Source organism: Achroia grisella, unplaced genomic scaffold, assembly GCF_030625045.1.
Source record: "Achroia grisella isolate CSIRO2021 unplaced genomic scaffold, CSIRO_AGI_Agris_v1 utg702, whole genome shotgun sequence".
In the NCBI taxonomy this organism is placed as follows: domain Eukaryota; kingdom Metazoa; phylum Arthropoda; class Insecta; order Lepidoptera; family Pyralidae; genus Achroia; species Achroia grisella.
The window spans coordinates 1198951-1223196 of record NW_026712999.1 but is presented as its reverse complement, the minus strand read 5'-3'; the positions used below and the strand labels follow the sequence as shown (position 1 = coordinate 1223196).

The 24246-nt window shown below is 30.0% G+C and overlaps 1 protein-coding gene across 1 annotated transcript in view; it reads right to left on the bottom strand.

The window, feature by feature from the left end:
- The window catches only part of LOC131850163 (uncharacterized), a 60902-nt gene extending 38476 nt beyond the window's left edge, over nt 1-22426 (bottom strand). The window contains exon 1 of the mRNA XM_059200337.1: nt 22300-22426. The gene's annotated coding sequence lies outside the window, so the exon portion shown is untranslated. The remainder of the gene's footprint in view (nt 1-22299) is intronic.
- Nucleotides 22427-24246: the final 1820 nt, after the last annotated feature.

The window sequence follows — 24246 nt, the reverse complement described above, 5'->3', positions numbered from 1 at the left end:
CGGAGCTAGGACCCGGATAAAACCGGTTTAGTCCGGTTCGCACGTCCGAACGATATAGCCAATCGCGTTGGTAGGAAATTCTGCTTCATTGATGCTAGGAGATTAAGCGATTATGGAGATTATTGCTGGTGTCATATCGTGAAATTGTAACTTAGCAAATTGGAAACGAATCTACTCTATCATATAGGGCAATCATATATGACGAGCGATTTTTGAATATAGTAATTTGGAATCACATTTCTTTTTTTATTAATAGAAGAATGGACAAATAGAATCACATGAGAAGTTTTACAACTTTAAAATAAAAAAACCATTAGTGTAAGAAAGTTATGAGTCATAAAAATGGAATCGAGAACCTCCTTCTTTTTCGAAGTTGGTTGAAATAGACCCTATTTTATATGTAGTTGATTTTAGCGCGGAAGTAGCTTTCTAATACTCCTTTAAGGACATGGCCCTGGCAACGGCTCTATGATGTAATAACTTTTCATGGTATGGGTTGGTTTGACACCAATAAAATATAGATAAAATACACTCTATTTGTAGTTTATGTACTGTATGTATATAGTAAAGAAACCACATAGATCCCATATAGTTATCGTATATAGAAAGTGGCGTTACTGAAAGTAATCTAAAAAGTGTGAATTTATTATAATAAAATTATTTATTTTCTGTTAAGCACTTAATAGAATAACTCTTCCTTTTCAAGGCTCTCCAAAATACGATCCTCATTTTGTAATCTGACTTGAAAATCTAAAAATAATATGTACTACATTATAAATCCTTAAAATATGCTCAGTAGGAAGGCCAGATAAAATATCGTCATATATTTTTGCCCGTTATGAACCACTCCATCATCATAGGTTCACGTTTACAAAGATAGGAAAATTAACTAACTGATTTACAAGTTAAAAGAGTTCATAGGAAATAAGAATATACTAAATGAAATCAGCTTATTCTTCTTCGTCTTCTTTTAATTTAAACGGCTTCCATCAATAAACTAGCTTAAATAATGTAGTAGCTTAAAGATGTATCAATAAAAGAAGAAGTAGTGAAAGAGAAGAATAATGAGACTTTGTACTTCTTTATCCGTGTTCTACGTTTAAACGTTAGTTTTTGCTTTGTTATACAAACAGCTATTAAAATGCATATTAATTATACTTTGTAAGAGACTAACTTGTCTAAAATATGATGCTCTTCATTCTTGTTCTAAGTTTTACGTTTTTGTTTTGATATATAAATGAATACTCGATAAAAATGTATATTAATTATGCTTCGTAAAATACTAATATAACGTTTTAGAAAAAATCTATTATTCAATATTTATACTTGAATATAACTTCGATCCAGTATTTATAACACAAATAAGTAAATTGTACTTTTCTGTTTAATACAAGGATTTTCGCTTAATACAAATAAGCTGGAATGTTAGATATAATTCATAGAACTTGAACCTGTTGATAAATCTGATAAAATATATGAAAAAATTACTTAAATTTAACGCCTATTAAAAAAATAAATTCTGATTCAAACTGTCACTAAAAATGCCAGCAATTTATTTATTTACTCAAAGGAAAAAACAGTCTTTATTTTTTTTATATTTAAAAACACATTTATTGAAAACAAACTTTGGGAAATACATGTACGCCCATTACTTATACCAAACAACACCTTTCACTTAACAGCCTTACGGGATCAAACAAACTGCGTAGATACGCACTCCAGGGAGAGATGTGTTTTAGTTAGATTGAATTTTATTTCGCACAGGGATTTCTTTTAAATACCAAAAACTGGAAATATTACACGGATGTTGGGCTAAATATTTATTTACATTTCTAATTTAATTAAACTTAAACTGCTAGCTATATATATTAGTCAAATATTACAACATATTTAAATATTTCTTCTGTCTTTTCTCCTCCACCTTAAGCAATAAGACCGCCATTTGTACCTTCTTCTGAAAAAAATACAACAAACACAATTTATTATCTATATATTGTATTTGCTGTATTTTTCTAAGAGTAATAAATAAAGAAATAATATTTCTATCAGTTATCCAATACCCATAAACCAAGCCGTGCTTAGTCTGGAATTAGATAGCATTCTGTAAATTGTATCATTACAATTATTATACAGTATTGAAGTAAATAAATTACAGCAAAAAAGTATATAATTGCTTTATACATGATAGAACTGCGTCATAATTATAATAAATCAAGTAATTAAAACAAAACTGACATGTGTTCCTAACTAATTGGAAACTACAAACAGTTTGTAAAGCTATTTACTTGTGTCGCGAACTTTGATTAGCTCTGTTTCACTGAAGCCTCTGGAGCTAAATTGTAATTTGAAATTGTTATTGGAATTTTGTTTCATTAACAGACCTAGATAAATTACTGACTGCGTCCAAGATTTACTATGTGTGGTATTCTGATAAATATTAGGGGTTGTTTTTTTTATTTGTAACACAACAGCAATACATTCATCAAAATCGCATTAAATCATTTAAGCCATTTCTGAGGTTAGCTCACGTAAAGAGAATCCGACAAAAAATAAAAACTATGACTTAGGTAATAGATGCGTGCAATTTGTCTTTTTTCTCGTTTAGTATTTTATTAGGTACTAGTATCTATTATCTATTGCTAAAAATTGCATTAAGATCTGTTGCATAATTTAAAATATTTAAGTGAACAGAAGCGAGCTTATTTTACATTTTATATTATACAGGGTATATAGAGAGAAAAAAGTTGTATTGATTCCTGTACTCATACACAACACTTATTTTTGTTTCTGTATTGTATACAAAGGATTCTACACTTACTTATTTATCTGTTTGTTATATATATAACGTTATGTCCACTATATGTACACACTATATTTACTTTATGTTGTGCTTTAATCTATGCTTGTCTGAAATGCTTTTTAGTGATAATTGTTACTTCTTAGTCTTGCATATGTTTATGTAAATGGAATCATACAATCTGATAACTTATATATGTACATCAACAACACTACGAGCATCATGTTATCATTATACCACTAACGCATTATCATCAAAGATGCCTCTTATCCTGTAATATTATATATTTATACATAACAGTGTATTAGACTATATACAATCTATCTACAATCAATCTATCTACATAGATAGGTATTTTTCTATGGGAGATACAATAAAGAGTTTTCATTCCATTTCATATAAACAGAAATGTACCCACAAAAGAAACAAAATTATCCCCAAGAACTAGTTGGCGAACCTGAAGTGGCAATTGGCCGGTCACGTACCACCAAGAACCGATAACCGATGAAGAAGGTTCACGAGCGACAACTTCAAATGTGTAGGCAGCAAATTGATTGCGAAATTCGCCGAATATCGTACCTCGTAGTTGTTTTAAAGGAGGCTTATGTTCACAAGAGAACAATGTACTCGTATTACAGATTACATATGGAATTTGGTACAGGAAAATTCACTCTATAAAATATTTCAAATCAAAAGCAGTTCTAGTACCAACGCAATACGATGCAATTTACCTTACATGTCGCTTTAGCGAAACTATTATTGCAAAAATAAACTCCCGTTAGGTATATATTTTCTCTTTCAATTCTAACTATTGTAGTTACATTGTATGTCACCTGTGTGTATAGTAATAATAATACCTTTGGATAATACTCACAACACCATCTAGTCCTAAGGTGAGCAGAGCTTGTGTTATAGGTACTAGATAACTAATATAAATACTTATATTTTTTTTATGTAAATACATACAGAATATACATAGTGATATACAAAATCATACTCATGAATACAAATGTTTGTACCATGCGAGGATTCAAACCTGCGACCATCGGTGTTCTAAACCGCTAGACTAACGAGGCTGTCTGATAGTGTAGGTACTGTTTATTTAGGTCCCGGCAGCTAGCGCCTGCCAAGTCATATGCATATGTAAGGTGATGATTATGTCTCAGAAGTTATTTAACATCACATTCAGGGTTAATTGCATTTGCACTAAGATGATAAGATGAGGATGACAATAGGCCAATTAACTTAATAATCAAAATTTAATAAAAATTAACCATGTTCATATCCAGGATAGCACGCGTGGAGGTTTCATAGGACTTTTAATCCGTTTAATAATAATAATAATAATAATCTCAGGATAATTCACACATCTAGACCCAAGTTATGCTAGCTAAAGTTTGTGTTATGGGTAACTGATACAAATACATCGTTCGTGCCGTGCGAGGAATCGAACCCGCGACCATTGAAAGTAAGGCAATATGATAAACAGCTAGACCACCGAGGCCATCATAGTAACCGTCGTCAAACAATGTATTCCACATTGTTATTAAGCGGATTACGAATCTTTATTACAAACAATGGCCTTCAGCATAAGTAAATAAGTTAAATTGTAATATTTTTTTATGTGTATTACAGAATATAAAACGAAAAATACGAGTATATCCCCAATATTGACTTTACCATATTTTTTTATTAAATTTCTTTCTTGAAAGGTTTTAATATCATTTCCTGTTCTACATAATTGTCATATAATTTTTCAATTTACAGAGTAAATGAAAATAAATAGGAATATTTTTGTTTACATTATTATACGTGAACTACAATATACACAGCTGGCTGGAGAAATATTATGTAAGGAATTGTCTATAACGTAACTTTTTAATTGTCAATTTATCTACAATTGTTTGTTGATTCTATTGTAGTATATATATATATTATATATTTATTATTACGTATTTATTAAAAAAAATATCTAAGTATTTATCAAAGTTGTCTAGTACCCATAACACAAACTCTACTTACCATGGGACTAGATGGCGCTGTGTTAATGTCCATGGTTAATTATTTATTTATTTAAAATAATTCATTTTTATTATTACAGACAGTGTAGATTATAACTTAAAAATTCTATATTCTTGGAAATCTTACACTGAAATAACAACTCATGCAGTTATTATTTCAAAGGAAGACTTTAAAAGTTTCAAATTTCCAATACATTCCACTCCTTCCGAATAACAGATGAAAGGAATTCACTTCAAGTTTTTTAAGGCTCCAATCCATTTCATTGAAATTCATATCATACAAGCAAATCTATAAAAATACTCGTTCAAGAAACTCGTAATACGATTATTGAGTTTTATAACTTATAAAAATACTGTCGTGAGCATAGAATATTATTAAGTTAGTAGAATTTCTTGAAGAATGTACCTAAATACTTTGTAACAGGAAATCATACATGAAAGTAGTCATAGAAAGACAATTGTTTCGTCATTATATATAATGGATCTTCAAATCCATCTGATGGTAAGTGGGAACTCTTACTGAGCGACGGTTACTCCTGAGCATTACGTGAGCCGTTAGCTTGTTAGTCATTTCAATTAGATCCGAAAAGAAGGTAAGTATAATCACATAAAAAATGTCTTTATTTTAATAATTAACTCTTAATAGACAGTTCATGTAAGCGACGCACTACTTATATATAATTTATTGTATATTTTTATGTCATGTTACTCTTAAGATGTTCTTGTTTTGCCCTATTGTTTAGAAATGTATGTATACCTGTATTACGCACCTACGTATGATTTTTATTAAAGGTACAGGTATGTGCAATGACCCGCCGTACTGTCCGTATGCAAGTCCCCACCTAATTGCTTAGTAGCTTCCCACCAACCAACGCGAACGCGGCTTTTGCACGTCCTAGTTTTAAACTACGTATCTTTTATTTTCATTCCTTATAATCTGAATCTAATAATAATACAATCATGTTTGTAACACCTATAAACTCACAATAAAAGAACACGACATTAGATAGTGCTAGTGAACATGTGCTCGGCTCAAGCCGCATGGTATGCCGAGCCCCGCTAAACCCACGGCTCGCAGTGATATTGTTCATGACCGTAAAATGTCTACATCGCGTCATACTATCAAGAATGAATCGGTTGTTACCAAAGAATCTACGTCGTTAACTCGACGCAAGCAACTGGAGCTGGAAGCTGCCAACGCTAAAGCTAAAATACAGATGGAGCTGATCGACAAAAAGCTGGAAGTCGATTTGGCTATGCTTGAAGAAGACGATGGTGTCGAGTCTAGATGTCCATCCCGAATAAGCAGGACTAGCAGCCGGAGGAAGGCGCAGTCTCATAACAGTGGTTATAAACATACAGCCGACAGAATTGAGGTTCCAGAGGCGGCAGCAACGACGAACGAGGCAGGGCTGGCAGCTAATGTTAAGGATATAAGCCATGTTCCTGCTCAAACAGTATCTTGCAGCTAGCTCACACATTGAAGGACATCATTATTAACCGCCTGTTGATTGTCCACACCACGACCATCTTTATAGAATATTTCAAAAATGCTTATATAGAATCCACTAATACATGCCGGTTTAGTGATTCTGAAAATTTGTGGAGACTATCGAGTGAAAGGTGACGCCAAGGAAGCCGTCACTGACTTATTGATCGGCAACACATCACCAGAATTTTTCCATCATTAGAGATGAGGTTTGGGCGCCCTGATGTCATCATACAGAATATAAAACGAAAAATCATCATGACCTAATTCATTTTTCTGTTAAAATAAATAACTGCATTGCAACGTATTGCATTCAATCAATTAGATTATTTACGCAGTCCAGAATTATTATCTTTTATATCCAAGTTGCCCAATTCTTATAACTAAATGAAAATATGCTTACAAAAGACTTTTAATATCACATTTTTAAAGCAGGAAGCTGAGATGGTGATCGTTGTTCACAGTATAAAAAATCAGAGTACAAAAAGATTGATGACAGATCATAATTTTTTACACTACATAGATTATATTCTGTAACTTTTGTAACAAGTCCGCTCATTTCCTAACCGATTGAAAATAAAAAGGACCGGTGGAGATATGAATATTTTTGTTTACATTATTATACGTGAACTACAATATACACAAACAAATACACAGCTGGCTGGAGAAATATTATTAAAAGTGATAAAAGGAATTGTCTATAATGTAACTTTTTAATTGTCAAGAGAGTTTATCTACAATTGTCTGTTGATTCTATTATGTACAAAAATATATATATATATAATATATATTATTATTACAAAATATTTATTAAAAAAAAATAAAAAATCTGTGTAGTGCCTCGCTTAAGTATTTATCAAATGTTGTCTGGTAATGAAAATGAACCTTATGCGACTCGATCGATACTGACCATAGGACTAGATGGCGCTGTGTTAATGTCCATGGATATAATTATTTATTTTTTATAGAAATAATTCATTTTTTTATTATTACAGACAATGTGTAGATTATTTGTTAAAGATAATTTTATTATGCTGATAAAATGCACGATCTATATTCTGCGCCTACGCATATAAGTATAGAAGGGAGATAGACAAGCTGTTCCAGCACTATGAAATAACTGAACTCTCATAGTCACATTTGGTACTTTATTTCAAAATCCAAATAAACCGGACAAGACTTTTTGAAAAAGTTTCAAATTTCCACTGGCCCTGACCTATATAATTCATTCATGTTACGTTTTCGTGAACATAAGTTTGTTATAATAGGAGACATAAAGGATATGTTCCTTCAAATTAAAATTCCGAATATTACGTTTTCTGTGGCAACAGATGAAAAACGGAACCGAAGGTTCACTTCAAGTTTTTTAAGGCTCCAATCCATTTCATTGAAATTCATATCGATTGTTTACAATAGTGAAAGTAAGACATTCAATTATTGCGCGAAATAACATATATACTATAAAAATAGCAATCGTTCAAGAAACTCGTAATACGATTATTGAGTTTTTATAACTTATAAAAATACTGTCGTGATTATTATGTCGGTACAGAATATTATTAAGTTAGTGGAGTTGAGTGGAATTGCCGCATCCATACCGACGAACATGAATTATGCGATTTACTTCCACGGTGCTAAATACAGGCGACTGGACACGTTGTATGAAAGCGAGCAATGTATTAATATTAGTACAATAGTTAGACATGATATTAGTACAATTGTCATAGAAAGACAATTGTTTCGTCATTATATATAATGGATCTTCAAATTCATCTGATGGTAAGTGGTAACTCTTACTCAGCGACGGTTACTCCTGAGCTTGTTAGTCATTTCAATTACATCCGAAAAGAAGGTAAGTATAATCACATAAAAATGTCTTTATTTTAATAATTGATGTCTTAATAGACAGTTCATTAATTCCATATTATACTCCCAAAGTATACTGATAGAGAATAGTTATTTTAAATGTCAATTTACCAAATATATAAAGGTTTCTTTTTCTGTATGAAAATATTAATGACACGTAATTCTACCATTATCGTAATGTATGTATCTAATAATAAACTCTGTAGCATGGAATGCATTTCAAATCCAAAAATCATTTATTTCTATACTACCTTCGGCCGATCACAGAAGACATGACTTTATATTACTAACTCTATCGTCCAATTCAGGTATTAACTTCAATTGATAAGAACTGGCAAGAAACTTAAATTCTATATATAGTTTTATATTTCTAAACAGTATTAATTCAAAACTCAAATATTAAAAACTCTTTATTTATGTAGGTCCATTACAGACACTTATGACTATGTAATATATGTTTATCTATGCTTATCACAAATTTAATTATCAATTATAATTAATTTGCGGTGTATAACTAGGTATATGTGATATTGTAACGATTACACTATTACTTCTAGTAAGGGATACCTTACCGTAATAGCTAATACATCGAGGGACAAATCTTAAGTCTAATTTTACATGACAAAGACAAAAAACAAATTAATAAAATTGAGGCCGCCCATGCTTCATCACTCTTTAAATAAATAACATATTATTAATTCAATCGATAAAATAATATACTTTTCTAACATATCCAAAATATCGAAAATTCCTTATCTGACGCCAGGTCATCTCACAATTAATATGTAATTTACAAAATAATAGGCTTTATTCAATAAGTATTTCTTAATAAAAAGAGATGAAAATAATTCCTAAAATTCAGATAAAATAATAGCACCCTATATTGTCCAATCAGGGGCTGTAAATTGCTAAAGCAATGTAATCTGATTTTGTCACTCCCAGTAGATAAAATAAAATTGTGTTTATTATTTTACTTTGATATGTACACGAACACGAACTGTATTCGTATGTATAAAAAATATACGCAATTAAAAAAATGCAAGAGCTGACCGTTTTAAAAAGCAAATAAAACATTAAATAACATCGTTCTGTTAAAATAAAACGTAACATTCATATTTGCTCAGGACACGCAAAAATTGTTAATTTATTTTCAATGTAACGGTAACAAGTGGCCGTGCACTTGTTAAAAGGAATATTTATAATAAAATAAAAAAGGTTTGTTTTGGTAGTATTATTATATTATAACTTTTATTTACACGACATAGAAGCTTTCAATTTCGTTTGTCTATATATATGTATATATATATGTATATGTATCTATATAATGTATGATAAACAAGCCGTCGCCTATATAGATTAACAACACTACAGACATCACATTATCATATGACACCCGGGATACCACTCATTCGTTCTCATTCCGGAGGACTACGTTGTTATTCCTCTTAACCAGTAATATCACTGCCAAATCGTACCCTACAATTGAAACATAGCTTACAAATAAGCTTAGCAAGCAAGCCACTGACATAGATGAGAATTAAGCATACTTTTTACGAAGTCTACCAAGCAAGCTGCTTAGCGAATCACATGGATGAAACTAAGTTACGCAGACTTTTTGTGAAGTATATCTTGGTTATTTGAAATATTCCTATATTTTCAACAGAAAACGGGAATATTTCAAAGGAATTCACTAGATCGTACAATAATACTGCTTAATTTTAATTACCTATCTGTAACTCTATTATTATGGTTTCCAAGAAGCCTTAATATGAAAAGGAGGGTACACTGGTAGTTTGTTCGACTTTCCCACGCCCAAGTTGCAAATCATTAGGTATACTCGTAAAGGATTTGTAATTTATATTCCAGATTGAAAATACAGTTTCAGGCTACGAAAATCCTTCTTTAATTACATTATTAACTGTATATTAAACAGCCGATTAGATTATCTGATCAAGTTTATAAGAGACAATATAAGAAATATAAGATTTTGAATATAAAATAGTTATTAAAATTAGTTTACGTAGAAAAAAGTTAACAAAGTTTAACAGACGAATTGAGAAATTTCTGCTCCTTCTTTAAATAATGTTAAAATCCATATATAAAATGTTTAAAATAATTGCGTACGTTAAATATATAATACTACATATATAAATATATATACTATACTAATAATCTTACTGATATTATAACCGCAGAAGTTTGTGACTGTGGATGGATGAATGGCTGTTTCTGCTGATGCTGCTCTTTCAAGCAAAAATAATTGAATGCATTTTAATAAAACTTTACAATAATATAATTAAATATCAAAATAACACAGAGGCTATAAAGTTTAACGCGGGTGAAATCGTGGACACAGCTAGATTAATTCATAAGGAAAATTAAAAACGTTGAAAAAATGAAAAAGTAATTAATATAATTTAACAACTGTTGCCTGTTATCAAAGATATTTTGGATCACTGTTTAATAAATTCAGAGTTTTTACTAAGAAACGCTTGCTGACGATTACTTATTAAGAGACGACCATTGCTTATTACGAGAAGTTATTTTTGATAATTTTAAATATGTTAAATATATGCACTGCTTAAACTCTATGTTACTTTATTTAAATATTGAAATTTATTTTAGAAAAATGGTGCGGTTCACGGACGTACACGGACTAGTAGATAAAGTGATGAAAAATATTGCACATAAGTGGCCGATAGTGTTCTATATTACTGAATGAACAGCTGTTCCCTCGGTTTCACCCATATGAAAATTATAGCCTAGGTGTTATTCTGATGTATAAACTATATTACTGTAAAGTTTCATCAAAATCCGTCTTGTAGTTTTTGCGTGAAAGAGTAACAAAAATGAATTTAACTATACTCACAAACTTTCGCGTTTATAATATTAGTAAAATGAATGATTACTGCAGACTAAAATCTATACAGAGATAGCTAGGTACTTCTCAGTAAAATAACTATAAATAATCTATATTATTAATATTATAAATGAGAAATTTTGACTGACAAGCAATAGTGGTAACACGAGTATCGCATGATAATGTGATGTCTGGAGTGCATATATATGGGTATTATATAATTATATTATTTCACTGGGAACAAACAAGCTAACCGCTTATCTGATGGTAAGTGATTACCGCCGCCGCAGCACTTCCATCCGCAACACCAAGGGAAGTACGTTGCCGTCCTTTTAAGTAAGAATCTCTGTTTTTAAGGTATCTTTTTTTATCGTATGGGTTCGGAAATACCATTGCTGAAAGGTGATTCTACAAGTTGTGCGTGGCAAAAAGTTACAGGCGACGGTTACCACCTACAATTAGATAGGCCATTAGGTTGCCATTGGCATTCCTATTACATGAAATAAGATTTGAACATACAACCTTCAGGGTCACGGTCGGATATTAAACCGCTAGGCTACGACTCTCTTAATCGGATCCTCAGAGTTCGGATTAGATATTTTTTAACGTTCACCCAAATTATACTTACACGAACTTTTAACGAGTTCTGATTTACTTTGTAAATATATTGATTTTGTAATGATGTTGTTGACTCACCTTGCTATTGGCATTGCCCTTTAATACTAACATACAAACATACTCACTGCATTTTTAGATGCTGTCCAAGTGAAATACAGCTTAAATGTCCTTATTATCGTAGTTTTATAGGAATCTAAAGAATTGTTATAATAAGAATAGTAGTATTTGAGTTTTTCCTCTACAACAAACATATGAAAATAAAACAAAATATCTTTACTATATGAAATTATTAAATGTAGTTCAGTTTGTGGTAAAGATGATAAACACTATCACGTCCATGTAACATTGTTGAATATTTTTTTACATAAGTCTCCATCTTTCAAAGCAAACTGTCTGGCGTCTGAAATAAGTGAGGCTTAAGTACCATACGCAAGTATATAATATGCAAAATATTAAAAAAAATATATATAAAATTATGCTTTTAATAATTATTGATACTTATAAATTAAAATAAAATATAAGATGAGTTTCTATGTACAATAATATTTCCTTACTCTTGATTGAACAACCGGTAACCTTCAATTCATTTCGATATTTTCATTGAAAAAACCTCGAAATAATTTCAACACAATCATTTGTGCTTTCGAATTAAAATTGCCTACGGAAATTCGGATTGCTTTCGTATACCGCAATTTTTCACAATTCAATCCCGACCGATCATTAGTTGGCATTGAATTTTGTAATGTTTTTGTTAAGGCATTTATTACAACTTTATTGTAATAAATAATGTAAATAATTACCTACTAGAATTATCGACTGTATTTTGTTTGAGAAAAATGAGACCTTGAAAAATTGTAGCAATAAAAACTCGATTCAAATCATAAATAAGAAAAATCTATTTTTATTTAATCACCTTTTGCTGGTCCACGTAAAGATCTTTCTACTTCTCCACAAGACTAATTTATAAGTAAATAAAAGAAATATTAATTCAGTACATCCACTTCAACTTCAATAAAATAGAACATTTCTATTTTATTTCAGTATTATTTATGTTTAGTTAAATTAATTAACAATAATGTTTCTATTCATTTAAGAAAAATTACTTAATACATTACTGGGGATTCCGTAAACGAAAACAGTAAGTGGCAAGTAATTGGAATTTATAAAAAAAAGCATTTTTAATTAAGTATGTACCATCCTCGTTAATTAATTTTAATAATCACTGCTGTTGATATAAGATATATCTCGTTTCATGGTCTTGACAAATTGTTTTAGTTATTTTTGAGTATAGTCCATATTGAAGATTTTTTTCTGCTTTTTAGAGATAAAATAACTTTTATAATTTAAAAAGTAGATATAGATAGAGCAGAAGAAAGCCCAGCAGAGAAGTAGATGGAGATATTTAGTACTAAGATAGAATATTGTCTCTCTATCTAATCTCTTAATCTATGTTCCTATAATATTTCATAAACTTCTCTTGAGTCATCTTCATTTCTTAAACGGAAAGACAGACACACTTTTTCATTTATAATATTTATTTAGAATTAATTACCTTTTCGACTGTAATTCTGGATTGGATCGGTAATAGTTAATAGCCAAAGTAAATCTTGAACATAACGTGGCAAAAGCCGAATATAGCCGTCTTGCGGATTTATTTTGTTTGTTATCAGTACTTTTATAACCAGAGACTTAGTTAAATATCTACATTGACACTAAATGTGGTATTAGCAAGATTCGAAGTACCTAACGGGTTTTAAATAACCGACTTAATTTGATAAAAAAATATATTATCGTAATATAATAGTATAATGTGTACTCTCTGAAGAAGGTAATTAAAAGAGTTATTAAAATTAAATTAGTAAAAGTTAATTATAAGCAAAAACTTTTAATATTCAATTATTTCTGCCTAATCCGAAAGGGTCATAGCGTAAAGATAGATAAAAGAAAGCATATCTAGTTACCAGTAGCTCGTTAGATGAATTCGTACGCCCACATAAACGTGAATTATGTCTTCCACTTGGGCTGTTAACGAACTTAATTTAAAGGAAAATAAGGCAATCCCGGCCACCAGCCTTAGTAGATACAAGATATCGGAACCCAAAACGCAGGAGACAGCAGAAACAAGATAAACAGCCATTTAGTGGCACGGAAGAGAAATGTTACCTTCAAATAGTGATGTGACGTGTCGATCTTTTGGGGATTCAAGTATTTTGGTATTTGTTAAAAAATCATTATATGTGAGGTCATGTGTTGACACTAATAGTCCTATTGTATACTTACTTTCTTTAGAAAGTAATACTAGTACACATTTAATGACTGATAAAAATTAATGAAATTATAAAATTTAATATAAATTTATTAATTTATATTGATAGAAGGTGAACATCTTTTTTGGTATTCAAGTATTAGACCGTATTTCTGTAGAAGGTAATAACACAAGTAATTTTTAATGATAGAAGTGAATAAAGTAAAACTATTAACTTTCAATAACTTATGCCTAATCCAAAATGGTGCTAACATTAAGTAGATATAAGAAAGCATATCAAGTTACTAGAAAACCGCAGAAGATAAATGCTAGCTTGAAATAGTGATGAGACGGGTCGATCTTTTTTAGTATTCGAGTATTTTGGTATTTACTATAAATATATTATATCGCTGATTATATCATAAAATTAAGCAGGACATCAATACCTAATATATAATGAAGGAGATTTGGCAAATTAGAAATAAATACATACCACATGGCCAATATGCTAAGCACTGAAATTTTCTTTCATTCCAATCAATATTGATAACAGAATTTAAATGCGTAAGTGTTTCTATCTGTTAGTTTGTTACTTTTTACGACTATATGATAGAGTATATTTTAATGAAATAACACGTAAAAAAAGCATGTATGATGAGGACAAAGGTAGGACATTTATGTCAAAAACGAGTCAAAATCATAGGTACATAAATAGTTAATCTGCTATAAAGTCAAAGCTAATATAACAATAGAAAAATATGTATTTGGAGATCGAACTCGCATCCATCGGAAGGTAAATAATGTAGTTAACTACTACACTTCAAGAGGTGTATATGACAATATGATTAATCGAAAATGGTAATATTTATTTCAAGCGACCACTTAGATTGTTTAGAAATCGAAACATGTCTAACACAATAACTAATGGTTTAAGTACATGATTAGAATTCGAATTACATAACCTAAAAATAGAAGGTTTTTATTATTGTAGCTTATATTGTAAACCTGTTTGTTTGAAATTGGTCGTCTACTTACACGAACTAGACCCCGAATAGTGTTCTCCTATTGTTATATATATTCATTATATATATATCTGTCCAGAGAATTAAATTATCAAGATATATTTAGTAGAGGCATTACTCTATAGCCTGTAATTTCACTTCCATATATCACCCTAAAAACAAGAATATTGATTACAAAGCTGATTGTCGTCTATAATAGGTAAGATGGAGGTCAAATAATTTTTGATATTTGTAATTCGAATTTAGTAAAACTCAGGTATTGGGTATTCAAGTCAGTACTCGATCCGGTCTCGGCACGTCCCTACGTTGAAATGCAATAGGGGTGTTTTTGCGTTGCTCGTTCTAAGAAATTGCTTTTTAGATCAAAGGTAAAATTATAAGAAGAAAATAGAAATCGATAAGCAAAGAGGAAATGAGCGAATATATTGAATTTTTATTAACCAAGTATTGAGGCTGGTTGTAATATATTATTATTAATATGCAATAGGTTATTGTAATAAAAATTCTGTGCACAATTCTTTTGTAATGAATTGTGAATTTGTTTCGATGAAATTTCTACATTTATGTATATCAGAGAAGGAAGCCAATACGAGTAGGGAAGGTGGGGATTTGTATTTTAAAAGAACAGGCGCAAATATCTGATTGCAATAAGACATTTTATCATGAATTTGACGTAAAGTTCATGCAGCTGTCGTGTACCAATAGAACTAATGACGAAACATTGAAATATTAAAAAAAAGTTACTAAAAGCTTTTTAGTAATTCATTATATACTAGCTACCCGCCCTGGCTTCACACGGGTGTACATGCACATATAAACCTCTCCCTTGAATCACTCTATATACCTATTGTTTAAAATTGCATTAAATCTGTTGCGTAGTTTAAAAGATCTAAGCGAACAAACAGCGGTAGCGACTTCATTTTATGCTATGTAAAGATTTTCAAACAGAGAACTCTGTGTTCTCGATGGATGATCGTTTTTTGTTTTTCTCTTCACATTATTCTTACACGACTGATTATATTTAAATTATTATAACCGTATGTAATTACGATTGATAGTTTTTAATGGTTTTTAATGATTATATCTACACATATAGTTGAGACATACACTAACTAAAAGAAATAGTTTTTATATCTTTTAGCAAATATTCAAAGTAAGAGTCATGGAAGTACATCTTAATTGTAAACATCAAGAGCACGACAGCATTAAAACCTAATTTACGTTCTGAAACTCATTATAATTTCATGCATCATGCATGGAACTAGTTTCGGAACGTAAGCTTACCTTTTAAGGTGGAGTTTACATTTGTAATCAGAATACGTAATCAGCTTATGATAAATTTACAAATGTATACTTTCATGTAAAGTATAGTAATGTATTGCGTATGAACTTTTCTCTTTTTTCATACCTAGTAATTGTAGTAATAGTGGCATTAAGTGTACAGCTGATGATAAACTGTTACCGCAGGCTATTGACGTCTGAAACACGAAAGGTGCAAATGTTGATATGGTAGTGAATTTACAAGACACCTTAGTCTTTCGGAATTTTCTTCGAAATTCGCATAAGGGTAGGTGTCATATGATAATTAAAATCCCATGGTGACATTAATATATAGTGATGGTTTCCACTCAGTACCCGTAGATCTTTCAGTATATTTACTATGTCAGCCACAATAAAAAAACTTGTGAATATATTTTAATTTTAATTTGTATACATTATGGTTATTATATTATTTTAATTACATTAATGGAAGCCACAGTAAACTAGTATTACTTGAGTATTTCTATAATAATACAACATACTATTAAAAAAAATGTTGCTCAGATCAATCGAAAACGTTTCTATTCTAATTTATGTAAATTCTACTCAAGTAGTAAGTGAAACTTACAAGTTGAGACTTTAAAATATTCAAAGAGTATATTCTAAGTAAGTACTAGCAGAGCATAATCATGAAGGAGTTATCTGGAAGTCTTTCTAGAATATTCCATATAAAATACGTATATAAAAATATTCGCCCAAGACTTCCAGGAACACCGATGGTTTGCGTTGTGAATAATTTAAATTTGTGACAATTTGTGTGTTGAGTATTCTTGTAAGCTTTATATTATAATATGGTTTCTTTACACCTCTTGACAATATACTCGATATAATACATGTTTAAGAAGATTCACAAATAACTTATTTACTTTGAATATATACGTATATTTTCAGTTTGTTATATTTAATACCTTCAATGGTGTAGCAGTTTTAGATTCTGCCACGTCTTCTGTTGAAGCAAATATTTTTTTTATTTATTTGAAATCGTAAACAAGCTGAGGCATCATCTGATGGTAAGTGATAAACTTCTATATATATGCTACATAGAAAACAGAATCATAAACATCACGTTATCATGTGATACCAGTGACCCATTTATTAATATAACATGAGTCCTAATTAAGATAATACAAATGTTTATTTCTCGTAATATATGTTATCCTAATAAAAATATATACTAATAATAATAAATTGTATATAAATATAATACATCTATTATTACATTTATTTACGTATATCAATAATAATACATAAGAGACAATAATGAGAGTGCTGTAGCTTAATAGGTTATTACCCTGAATCTTTAGTATGCAAGAAAACCTTCTGGAAAAGTGAAACCTTTTGGGAGTACAGGAGGTTCAATTCTAAATGATACCAGAAACAAAAATTTATGTGTGAATTTATATTACCGACTGACTCTCCGGTGAAGACGACGGTAGATGGTAATACAAGTGGCAATAGGTAGTAGTGTACCTTTCGAAATATGGGCGTGTCAAGTGTTGCTTCCACCACGACATCGACTGTTGACAATGCCTCTGATTATCCCATCTAGGATTGTAGTGATGACAGTATATTGTTTTTTTATAGTAATATGCTAATAATAAACAGTTTTAGGAATTTCTTTTTTTTTAAGACATGTAATTTTTTCTATATAAATAATAATACTCTGGACAATACACACTGCGTCATATGGCCCCAAACGAAGCAGTGCTTATGGCAAGAGTACTATAGAACTGATACAAATGTAACACTTAAATACATTTTTTTGTAAGCACATACATAATACATATAGAAAATATCCAAACCGACACAAAAATATACATACTCGTGAATACAAATATTTACACTGTGCGAGGGATCGAACCCTCGACTGTCGGTAGTAAAGCGTTGCGCTACACCACCAAGGCCGTGAAATGATGTTCAATAGTTAAAATATATTGGCAATACAGTATATCTATTATCTATGTTGTATTTCTATTATTTTTGTCATTAGTTTGTATAAAGGTTTTTGAAAGTAGCGAATATCAGAGAACGACGACGGCCATTAAAGGAAACGACTCTGGTAGAAGAAAAAAATTTAAAGATTCGAGCAATTTTACGATTGTGTACTGTCATCAATCTTCTTGAGAATCGTTTTCAAATTTTTCTTTTCTCTCTCCGTTGGTTGACCTTTTATGTATTTTTTGCTTTAGTATCATCCATTCATATATATTTGATTTAATATTAACATTGTACCTAATCTATATCTATTCTAGAGTAGATATCAAATTTCTTGTTTGTTTTACATTTTATATAGTGATAATCTGGGACAATTCACACAGCGCCATCTCTCCCAAAATAAGCAGAGTTTATAATATTTGTACTAAACATAGATAGCAATACTAAAATACATTTTATTTTGTGAATACAAACATATATACATAGAAAACATTCAGACCGTTACAAACAAGCATATTCATGAATACGAATGTACGGATCGCGAGAGAATCGATTCAGCGACCACCGGAAGTAAGGCGATATGTTAAACGCTAGGCTACCGAGGCTGTAAATATAAAAAATAAATGAAAAGGTTAAGTTATTTTACAGGCAGGATAGAATAATGTATCTAACTAGCGCTGTTTGTATATTTTAAAATTTGTATATTTTCTATGATGTCTCTATCATAGAAAATATACAAATTTTAATCATTTATAAGTATTTATATTGTGATAGTTCCAGAACCAGTAATTTTTTAACCATGGAAATTAGGTATCCATGAAAATTTTCCAATTTTTACATTCCGATAGAATGTCATATTTCAATTTAATAAATCAAATGTGAGCTTAATGTCGAGCGAAATTTCCATAGACGTTCAATTGTTTTAAAATCGAATAATGCAATTCTGTGACTTTGCAAGTAACTTTTTAATAAAATCTGAAATTAATTTTTCACTGTTTTTTTTTTCTTTATTCAACCAACATATATATATTTTTTTAATGACAGTAATGTTTTATTTGGTTGTAATCGATAATTAAAAAAAATGTTCGACTGATTAATAAAATTGTTTCACCTACACAACTGTGACATATGTACATTATATGAATATGCAATTGTTTCAAATTTTTTATTTACCTTTTTGATAAAATCAAATATCAACCGAAACTGTACACTTTCGAACCTGTGTTCTTTACTAATAATAATAAAGAAGAAAGTTTTTTTTTTCTATATTGTCTTATTTATATTTGACTGTACATTCCGTGTTTTCATTCACTATTTTAGTTAGAAGATAGTCCGTCCGTTCTCGTTTATAATATATCTTCATGTCAAATTTTATTAAAACCCTTTAGTTGTTTCGACCTAAAAAGGTAACAAACAAACAGATAGACACATTTTAGCATATATAATATTTATATTATAAAGAAGTGTATATTATAAACCTTCCTCTTGAATCACTCTATCTATTAAAAAAATCAGCTTCAAAATCCGTAGTGCAATTGTAAAGATTTAAACATATATAGAGACGGACGGACAACGACAGCGACTCTGTTTTATAAAACAGTACTATGTAATAATGATGAATGATATACATGAGTAAACTTAATAAATCTTGAACAGATTTTAAATGACATACTTAAAAGATGTACGACAAATAAAGGTACAATTACTTTAAACTCTAATCTAAAAGTTCTATTTGATAAAACCAAATATGAATGAATTTTCAAATAGTTAGATGAATAAACTGAAGAAATTTTGAATAGATTTCGATTCAATTATTTAAAAAAATAAAGATACAATTATTTTAAATTCATATCTAAAAACCTTATAACTTTATGATAAAACCAAATATGAATTTGGAGCTATCTTTTTGCCGTTTTTCAACCAAACTGTACAGCTCCGACTGCGAAAAGCTTGAAACTAACTCGCTTTCAAATTCGTAATTGTTATGGTAATTTTGAATATCAGCTAAATTGCCGCTATTCTGAAGAGCACAAGTTTTGTTTTAGTTCGTAAAAAGCGGACTAATTTAAAAGTCAAATCCGTAGCGAAGCTAAATGGATTATTCAGCAATTATTTTGTCTGCAAAGTGAAGCGTTAACTACTTAATTAGGCTGATCTGGACAAGTTAAAACCTACTTATTAGTTTAATACGATGTTACCGAAGTAGACTGTAAAAAAGTCGTCTACGTGGATATTTCTATTCACATATTTCCACCACCAAGCTTGCTTGTAGGACAGATAAGGTGAAATTACAGGATAAGATGCTTGATATTTTAGTCCTCCTCAACACATGAGTGGTATAGGGATATCACGTCATAACGTGATGTGCATAGTCCTCATTTATCATTATCATTCATAATTACATTCTATAATAATAATAATCTCAAGACAATTCACACGGTGCCATCTAGACCCAAGTTAAGCTAGATAAACCTTGTGTTATGGATACTAGATAACTGTTACAAATACATAGATTTTTTTCGTAAATACATACATATTATACATAGAAAACACCCAGACCGACACAAACAATTATACTCATGAATACAAATATTTATGCCGTGCGAGGAATCGAACCCACGACCATCGGAAGTGTGTGTTAAACCGCTAGACCACCGAGGCCGACTAACATTTAGTTTAATATTATGTTATCTGTGGTTTTATATTGTTTGTTATAACAATTACCAATTACAAATGTATTCAAATTATAATTTCTTATAACACCATCATGAGATTATTAAGAAATACAGAAAAAACTCGGTTACTACCGTTGAAAGTAAAAAAAAAAATCCTTAAAATTATACTTTCGTGGATATATTCAAAAATAAACTTGGCACAGGCATTACTGATCATAATCTCGTTTCGTAGAGTTGTCAAACATAGATGAGTATTAGGGACAGTATTAGACTAATTAAATAAAAATGTTTATAGCATTTAGTGAACTTAAGTCCTAAAACAGATAACAGCTGTTTTATAATGATTCGTAATCATTATATTAATACATGAAGCAATAACTTTGTACCCCTTTTTACGAAAATAGCGCGAAAAGAGGAGTATAAGGTTTCGCACAATTATGTAAACTAACATAGAGAAGGAGTGCAGAATGCGAATGTTTCCTTTAAATTATACATAAAAAATACAATATTTTAATAAAAAAAACATAACACACGTCCATATATTTGTAACATGCATGCATATAAACTGTTTTGAGTATTGTTATATGTATATTTGTTATTGCTAATTCAAAGATCTTTTTGTATTTTTTATTGTGATCGATATATATATATATCATCATCATCATCATCATCATCGCAGCCCGGAAGACGTCCACTGCTGGACATCGTTATATATATATATATATATAATCCTATAACGGCCATCTGTCCTACGAACTTTGCCATACAATTATATATATATATAATCCTATAATGAAACTTATAGAAATATTTCAATAAGGGATTACTGAAATATTGCTATATAACTATAGAATCTACAAAATCGATTACTTATTAACTATTGTATAATGCGTAATATATTATAATCCCTTAACTCTAACATTATTCTTAAATACTATCTGATTCCTGCGGATTTGTCTGCTAATTTAGTGATACAATCTATCATCACACCGAATTTCATTAAGTTCTATTATGGGGTTTAGTCGTAAATAGGTAAAAAAATTACTATTATAGAAATAAAATAAAATGAATGATTAGCATATTATTCGTTTCATTCTTTATTTTTTTTATAACTTAAATATTCACAATTACTTTTCAATAAAATAATTATCACTCATGAATTAAGTATAGTAGAGCAATAGCTTAAAACCCAATACACTGTTCTGAAATAATATATTAGACGTATAATTAATATACTACCTATATAAAATTATGAAAGAATAGAATCTTCCTAAGTTCATAATGGCATATTGGGAAACTGTAAAGCTCGCTTAGTGTGACGTAAATAAATAAATAATAAAAATAATATAATAGTGAAGGGAAAATTCCCAACTGATTTATTAAAAATTAAGATGTCCGTATCGTTTAATACTTACAAAGTAATAATGACATAATTAACGAAATGTTATTACCTTCGAAACTTTCCAAATCATCTCCACAAAGTTTCTTCTTTGACAAGTAAATTAAAATCACATTAACGTCTAACACTTTTACTAATTTATTATTTTTAGTCTACACTTTTGTAATTGTTTTAAAATAATTATTAATTATTTAATTTTAACATTTCACACACTACACTGTGATGTCAAATTATACGCCCTGTAGTATTAACTGCCAGTAATTTTCACATACAAAAATAATACTGAAGAATTAAAAATAATTAAAAACACCACATTCGTAATTTAAAAATGGAAATCGCGATCTTCCATGATGCGTTTGAACGAGACGCAGCGTCTGAACCACACGGGGTATCAAAACGCACTGGGGTTGCTCTGCGGGTTGAGGTGCGAGCGAGACAACATGACAGAGGGGTAGCTGGTGAAATCTATATAGAGTTCATAAACTGCCCACAAATGTATTATTATTTATTTCTAATATTTATCTACCAAAAGAAAAATACTAAATATTTTTCTTATATTTTAAAATGGGTTAACCTATTGCCATTGAATTTAAAGAGTTGCTCAGATTGGTATCCTCCGTGATTTTCTGATTTTATTCTTACGTAGAATGGAAATGTGCGTGGGTTGTGATATAGGTAACTTCAGTTTTGCGATACGCGACGTTATTTGCTTTATCTCAAACTACGTGAATCTACCTTATGTGACATTCACGATTTTACACGAAGAACCAATATTTTCCTTCGGTATATTGAATTAATCACATAAATTATTCGCACCTGGGATAATTTATAAAAGTATTTATTTAGAATAATACTGTGGTCACTTTTGTAACATTGTGGTATTGAAATTTAGGTGTTAATTTAATTATAATATATTAGTAATTTTGTATGAAGTTCGCTTGAAATAGGCTTTGCAGAAAGTCGTCTATTTGTTAACCTCCATTTCGTCAATCTTAGCCGCAATGTAACTAGTTTCATATACTACTAGCTGACCTGCGCCACTTCGTCTGCTTTGCAGTTACTTGGCATTTATCATTATATTTCGCCCAATTTACATAATATCTTTTTATATTATAGCCTATATGCAGGTGTAACACTTTACAATTACAAAAAATTCGGTCAGTAGTTTTTCCGTGAAAGAGTAACAAATATCCATCCATGCATCCATAACATCACAAAATTTCGCGTTTATAAAATTACAAAGATACTTCATTTGGAAGGGTGATATATGGTAGTAGAACGACAGGGTACAGGGTGTGCCACTTTAGTCTTAAAGAATGGGAATGAAATAAAAAAACCTGCACCCTTCTAGAGGCTGCTGATGACCTGGTACATCACCGAAACCCAGCTTACAAAGAAAATTGCTTGGCGGCTGATATATATTTTTATAATTATTATATTAAATACTTATATATTTTTACATATTTTATATCTTATTGAAGTAAAAGTATTTTTTATTAAAATAAGCATTTTGAATATTAATATTTTTTATTATTCCACCACTTATCACGAACGCAGACTTATCACATGAAGAATATACAAGAAACGTGCATGATGATCTTTTAAATGAGATAAAGATATTTTAATAAAAACCTCTATCAATATTAGGAAAAACAAAATTTACTCAAATTTTAATCCTGAAACAGTAACTAAATTTGAACATCGAAGCCCGCTATTCCGATGCTTTCATGAAAATTGAATTCAAATACCTATTTATTTTGAAGTTATGTTTAAAATTTCGCAGAGTACTTACGTAGTTGTTTTACTACTAAACTGATGTTATAAATGTGAAAGTTTTCAAAGATATTTGGATGTTTAGATGTTTACTATATAGTAACTGTAACTTCAGAAATATATTTATGAAATATAATATTTATTTTCAGGCATAGTATACGCTATACGTGGTAGATTACTGGTATATTGATATCAGGTGTTGGTAGTGTGGACTGTAGATTGCTGG